This window comes from Galleria mellonella, unplaced genomic scaffold, assembly GCF_026898425.1.
Source record: "Galleria mellonella isolate WM207_F2 unplaced genomic scaffold, CSIRO_AGI_GalMel_v1 utg57, whole genome shotgun sequence".
Taxonomy (NCBI): Eukaryota; Metazoa; Arthropoda; class Insecta; order Lepidoptera; family Pyralidae; genus Galleria; species Galleria mellonella.
In genome coordinates, this window is record NW_026442119.1 from 3,538,745 (window position 1) to 3,546,071 (window position 7,327).

Genomic DNA, 7,327 nt, shown 5'->3' on the forward strand with positions numbered 1-7,327 from the left:
ATATTCAGCAGTGGACAGATAACGGCTGACAAGGTGATGATGATGATGATGATCATAGGTTTATAAGAAATAGTATAGAAATAAGTTTAATACTAGCTAAACGAATTTTATATAAAAAATCTATAATTACCAAATCATTATTCATGTGCCTCTTTCTATAAAGCTTCTGCCCTACGGGGCGTTAAACTCAGAAGAGTAGATCTCATATAATTCCGTACTAATAACCCAATTTTTCCTACATCAAATCCGTACATAGAAAAAACGTGTAATCAAAAAAAATCCATCTCTATCTTATTCTACTAAAACGAAAGAGATGACAGTATAAATTCGTATATCAGCGCTAACCTACACAGCCACAAATGATCATCTCCGACCACCGCCCCGTCACATTCTCGCTAGGCCCACCTGCAGACGGGGCGCCTCAATTTAAAACGGTCACGGACTGGAGCCGGCTTGAGAAAGTCCTCGAGTCGACTAACTCTCCGGTACTGGACCGCATCCCGGACGTAGTCGAATCTATCGAGGAGACGACTACAGCCATAGACGCGCTAACAGAGCACCTGCAGTCGGCAGTCAAGGACTGCTCCAGGGAGGTTCCGGATACGGGCGACCGTAGATGGAACCTACCTGATGATGTAAGGGCTCTGCTGCACACTAAGAATGCAGCCACACGAGCGTATGACCGCTATCCCTCAGAAGAGAACCGAACCCGCCTGCGAGCTTTACAGCGCGAAGTAAAGAGTCGCATAGCGGAACTTCGGCGAGACAGATGGGATAAGTTCACCAAAGAACTCACCCCCTGCCATACCGCGTACTGGCGAGTAGCCAAAACTCTCAAAACAGACCAGTGTTACTCCGACCTTCCGCCCTTAGTCCGAACAAACAACAGTCCGGCCATATTTGATGAAGAAAAGGCTGAATGCCTAGCAGACAGCCTAGAGGCCCAATGCATGCCGAGCACCCTTCCGGTGCCCGTTGATCATCTAGAGAAGGTAGAATCCGAGGTGGAGCGAATCCTGTCGATCCCTCCAGTAGAGTCACTCCCCCCCGTTACACTGGATGAGGTGCGAACACTCATCAAAGGAACTCCCAACCGAAAGGCACCCGGTGCCGACGGTATCTCTAACAGACTCCTTAAGAGTCTGCCAGAAACCATTCTGCTACTCCTAGTAGCGATCTTCAATGCGGCAATTACCAATGCCATCTTTCCAGATGCTTGGAAAGAAGCCGATGTCGTAGGCTTTCCCAAACCTGGGAAAGATAAGTCCCTTCCCACCAGTTTTCGCCCCATCAGTCTCCTCAGCTCGCTGGGGAAGCTGTATGAGAAGCTAATACTCGCACGCCTGAAAGACTGGCTACAGTCCAAAGGCATCCTGATCGATGAACAGTTCGGCTTTAGAGCCAAGCACTCAGCTGTTCATCAAGTACATCGTGTAGTAGAACACGTCCTCAACGCCCGACACCTGAAATCCAACGGGGTCACATGTGCCCTGTTTCTCGACGTAGCGAAGGCCTTTGACAAAGTCTGGCACAGCGGCTTGATTTTCAAACTGCACAAGATGGGAGTGCCAGACAGGCTCGTGCACATCATACGAGCCTTCTTGTCCAATAGGTCATATCGCTATCGCGTCAATGGAGTGCGTTCCAGCGCACGACCGATTAGAGCCGGCGTCCCTCAAGGCGCTGTCCTCTCCCCCACCCTCTTCTCGTTGTACACCAACGACATCCCGCGTCAGCCCCGAGTGCAAATCGCCCTCTTTGCTGATGATACAGCCATATATGTGGACAGCACGTCGGCCGCCTGTGCAGCCAACAGGCTTCAACGGGCGGTGGACGAGCTGGCCTACTGGTTCAGAAAATGGCGCATCGAAGTCAATCCAGATAAAAGCGCCGCCGTGCTTTTCACGGCCAAAAGAAAACCATCCCTTCCCGCCTCTATTCAGCTGTTTGGCACGCCCGTCCCCTGGACGAACGAAGCCAAATACCTAGGCGTGACACTAGATTCCAAGTTGAGTTTCGCATCTCATCTTAAGCGCGTCCGAGGCCTGGCCAATTTTATACTGGGACGCCTCCATCCCTTTATTAACAAGCGCAGCCAATTGTCGCTTAACGCAAAGCTGACGCTCTATAAAGCATGTATAAGACCGGTGATGACGTACGCTAGTGTCGTCTTCGCCCACGCCCTTCCTTCATTACTTCACCCCCTTCAGGTGGTGCAAAATAAATTTCTGCGACGGGCCACGGGCGCCCCGTGGTACGTGCGCAACGTGGATCTACACCGCGACCTCAAAATACCCACTATAAGGCAATTCATGAAGCAAGCGTCTCGACGCTACTTCGCCTCAGCCGAGTCCCATTCAAATCCGCTCATAGTAAGAGCGGTCAAATACAAACCCCCCATAGAGAACGTCGCTCCAAAACGTCGTCGCCCGAGGCACGCACTCTTGGACCCCGATGATCCAACTACGACGGCAAACGCGTCTCCCTCCCTACCTACCGCGGAACCCTCGACAAGAGCCCCTACAAACACACCCACACATCGCACACACCGCCCCCGCCGGCGGGGGCGAAGAACCCTCGCGACACACGGTCCGCGCGCGATTAGGTTTGCGCCCGAGCGCATAACAACCGCGTCGCAATCTCACCCACCCAGACGTACCGACCCTTCGCCGTCCCTCGACGGGGGTCGAAGTGCGGTGGCCTAAGCCGAGGCCGAGCCACTCTGGCGCCCTTAGGCGCACACACACACCGCAGTCCATAAGAAAGAGTCGACACCTCTGTCGCTCCCCTCTCGCGGGCTTGGAGTGCCATCAGCACTCGCCCCTGCATTCGCGTCCGGTGAAGCTGTAAAGGCCACACACGGCCAACAGCAAACACATTCAGAAAAAAAAAAAAAAAAAAAAAAAAAAAAAGCCACAAATGACCCCAAGGCATCCGTGTTCGTAATCCAACTTGCTTTAAATTCCCTTACAAATTACCTTATAAGCATTCAGATATTTAATCTTTGTTTAATGTAAAAATGAATAAGCAAGTTGTTGTACTGACCTTTCTAAATTATATGACGCTTAACATACTTTGTATTGAGGTTAAAAAATTAGTTCCAATTATTTATTTGTCGATAAAGATGATTGATTAAAGTGAAACTAAATATAACGGTCAAAGTGGTTTATTTTTGTTGCCGATGCACGGTAGCGTGTGTGATTGAGTTTTATTAATGCGTCATAAGTTATATTTATAGCTCTTAAAGCATTTTACCATTGCCTCGGGGGTCACTGATGTCAAATGTATATTATTATTTTTTATTCCAATTATCAATTTATTAAATTAATTGAAAAATGAATAAATTTCCTAAATTTATACTATGTCCCTAATTAGATATTTTGAAAAAAAAGTCTTAAGAAGCATCTTCTATTCTTATGAATATATATTTATTTATTTTTATGTGTAGTTATATATGTGTATGAATGTATAAGTATATATTTATGTTTATGTATATATGTGTATATACAATTAAGTATGATATAATTAGTAATGTATAAATTTAAGTTTATATAGTTCTTTTTGTTTGTAAATTGTCACAATGTTGTACACTATTTTACATGCCGACATTTATGCTGCTTTCCACTTTGGGTTTGCTGAAAGAAAAGTCTTTTAGGGTTAAACATTTGTACATTTGTTTACCTCTGTCGTATTTTTAATGCCTACAATAAAGTATAAATAAATATAATAATTATTTACTAGATGTTATTTTGCGGAAGAAAATAATGTTAATCAAATAACCATATATTATATAATAACAGTAGGTACTGCTGTTAAAATACGTAGATAGGAACGTAACTCAACCTTGATAATGGACTAACAAAAATAACTATTACCTAACCACAAAGTAATAAGAAATTACAGGATGTCTTTACTTCACATAATTTAATTACTATATATATTTCGATTTTATTGCAAGCATAAAATACCAACGAAATTTAAAAAATCGTACAAAATATCCACATAGATTAACTTACGATCGAAATCGATACAGACGAAGCCGCGGGTACAGCTAAGTATAATGTAATCAACCCAAATCAAAGATACGAATAGATCCAATCCCGAACCTCACTCCCACTCACGGTGATGCAGCGCGATGCATTTAATTGTTATACGATAGCGCACTAATGCACCTGTCAAGGAAACAAAGACCCGAATAGTTAAGTCTGAAATTGAAGCACGACCGTTTGTTGCGACTGCGTGTCCCTTAAAAGTAAATGTTTATACACACTTTCTTTGATTTCCATCTATATGATTCGAGTCATGATGGACATTTTGACGTTTGGTGATATAAACATTATGTTAGAACTGTTTCAATACGTGTTATATAACGTCACGCCTTGCAGGTCTACGATATTGTCGTAGAATAATTGGAATAATGCTGACGGTAAAATCGTTTCGTATAAATTTATAAAACAGGGCAGAAAATGAAATTAGGTATTGACAATTCGTCATCATATCATCATAACAGATTAACTGCCTACTGCTGAATGCCCCCTGGGGGGGTTTTGCCCGTAGTTGCCATATTTCCCAGGCGGGTTAACAACCACAGTTAGGCTTTAGAGACGTTTTAAGAGGGATGCTGCTGCCTATACCTCCTTTAGTCGCCTCTTACGACATCCACGAGAAAAGGTGGCCTTTACTATGCCGGAACCACACGGCCACGATATCATCGAAGGAGTTTGGCGATTGGAGTAATGGTGACAAATTGAATTGAAATTGAAAAAAATATAAAAATTATAAAGTATGGCAGTAAATTAAATAAAGCATTAACAGTTATCACCTTACCTTTACCTTTAGTGTTAGAGTAAATTTAATATTTAAGTCAATATTAAATAATTTAATATGATATTATTATTTTTTTAATTAATATTATAATACATTACATGAATTAGAATATATTTTATTAATTTAATATTTCAGTAAAAAAGTAAACTAAACAGTAAAAAAAACTACCTGATCTAAATATTTCTAATCAACTTAACTATATAATTCTACCTATAGGGTAGAAATTTAAAAAAAATAAACTAATAGTATTTAGTATTTTTTTTTATACAGATAATGTCTTATATTATAATGATAATGATATAATGATGTATGGTCGTCTCGTTTAGCAAACGAACCAAGTCGCGGTAATAACATGTATATAAAAGGGTATTAATATTAACGATTGTTAAAAGTATCTAAATCTTATAAAAGTGGCTGAAAAATAAAACAGTTATTTTTTGTGGCATAATGAAATTTCGTTTTGCTAATGCAAGATTTTAGATATTTATCAAGCTGATTACGCCATAAAAGAAAATTGAGTGCGACAATTATATGAATATATTATGGTTGAAAAAAAAACTTGTTTTTATTTTTAAATGGATTCACTTAGTTTATTAACACGCTTTATTTTATACCCCTTTCGTTTCCTGTGGATGATGATAAGAGGCAACTAAAGGAATTAGATGGTCGAGAGGTAGGCAGCAGCTTCTTTTTTAAAACCTAACAACGGTCGCCAACCCGCCTGCCAAGCGTGGCAACTGCTAGCAAAACTCCCCTTACAAAGGAGGCTTATGAGGAGGAGTAGACAGTTAACGCCTGATATGGTGAGGATGAGGATGATTTTAAATGTACTAATTTTCATTATATTATAATAAATATAATATTTAAATGTATAAAATTGTAACATTAACATTAATATTGTCATTTTTTCTTTTTGAGTATTTAATTAAATTAGTGCTAATTGGTGGTTTGTATTCACACACTTAAACTTAAAAATGTAAAGTAATAATAAAATTATTTAAAAGAGCAACACGCAAGTTTCTTGCTCGTTCTTCTTGTGATGAGACAGCTTTCCGAACGAGCGGTAGATTAAAAAAAATGTAATGACTTTTCAAAAGTGCTTCAATGTAAGTTTATTTGAATAAATGATTTCTATTCTATTCTATTCTATTCTATTTATAGCATTTTGTTTCAATTATTTAACGATAGATAGATGAATGAATAGGTCGATATAGGTACGTTTGTTACTCTTTCATGAAAAAACTACTAAACAGGTTTGAATGAAGTTTGGTACACGAGTAGGGTTGTTTATAATTTAACAAATAGTCTACTTTTTATACAGATTAACGCAGGTAAAACTACGGAATATTACTGGTATTGCATATTTTATGTAGCCACGAAATTCATTAGTACAAGGTTGTAAAAAATATTTATAGAAAAAAAATCATTTTAATTTGGATTATTTTTTAATAATCATAATCTATTATGAACAGGAAATACACTCCACAGTTGTAGTATTAATATTAACACCACAATTTTGTCCACAAATTTGTCCACTAAGTATTCCAATTAATATATTGAAATTGGAATATTTAAGTTATTCCAATTGTATCTATTTCATTATTTCATAATTATATAGCTTCAATAAAAAAATGTATGTGTTCAGATAAAATGGTATTTGCTTCAATATCAACCAATAATTTATTAACTAGTTACTTTGTTTCATTGAGATTATTTGTTTATTTAGCTTTGCTGTACTACATATGGGAAGAAAGAACAAGTTACAAAGCAAATAATAACGAAGTATTATTCCTTGGAGATATTTCTTCCAGTCAACCTTGAGAATCAGAAAGAAGAAATAAATTATCTAAAAGGTTTTGTATAATATAAATAATACAATGCATTAATACTTTAATATAATTGAAATGAGCTGCATATTTTTCTTTAATATTATTGAAAGAAAAAGGTTCCAATGTACGATATTCGTTTCGTCGTATTTTTACGTAATAGCTCGCTTGCATATTTGCGAACTCGGAGTCCATTTTAACCCTGCCGATGCAGCACTTCTTCGTTCCCCGTAATTGGCTTCAGTTATCTCCATCATTACATCTCGACTCTTCCTTTTTCACCAGCTTTATTTCTCTCTCGCCACCGACTTTCGTTTGTTTTTCATTCAATTACTTTTAATACCCCACAGATCATTATAAAACGCAAACGTTGAGAAATTATAGTTAATTTTTCGAAACGTTCCTTTTACACCTTCAGCGGCCTTCGCCGCAATCTAGATAAGAGACCATTTTTCTTTTCTTAGCCATGTTTATGCGAGTTTAAGACGGCGTACTTGGGGACACGATATAATTCATACAGTATCGCTCTCGCATCGGTATTTCACTAAATGAACGCGTCTCACCGGTCGATATTTATGGCGGCGGTGGACATAATTTAATAAACAAAGCAGGATCGAGCCAACATTTTAGTGCCACCCCGGGCATAGAATCTGATAATGGATCATAACTGGTTT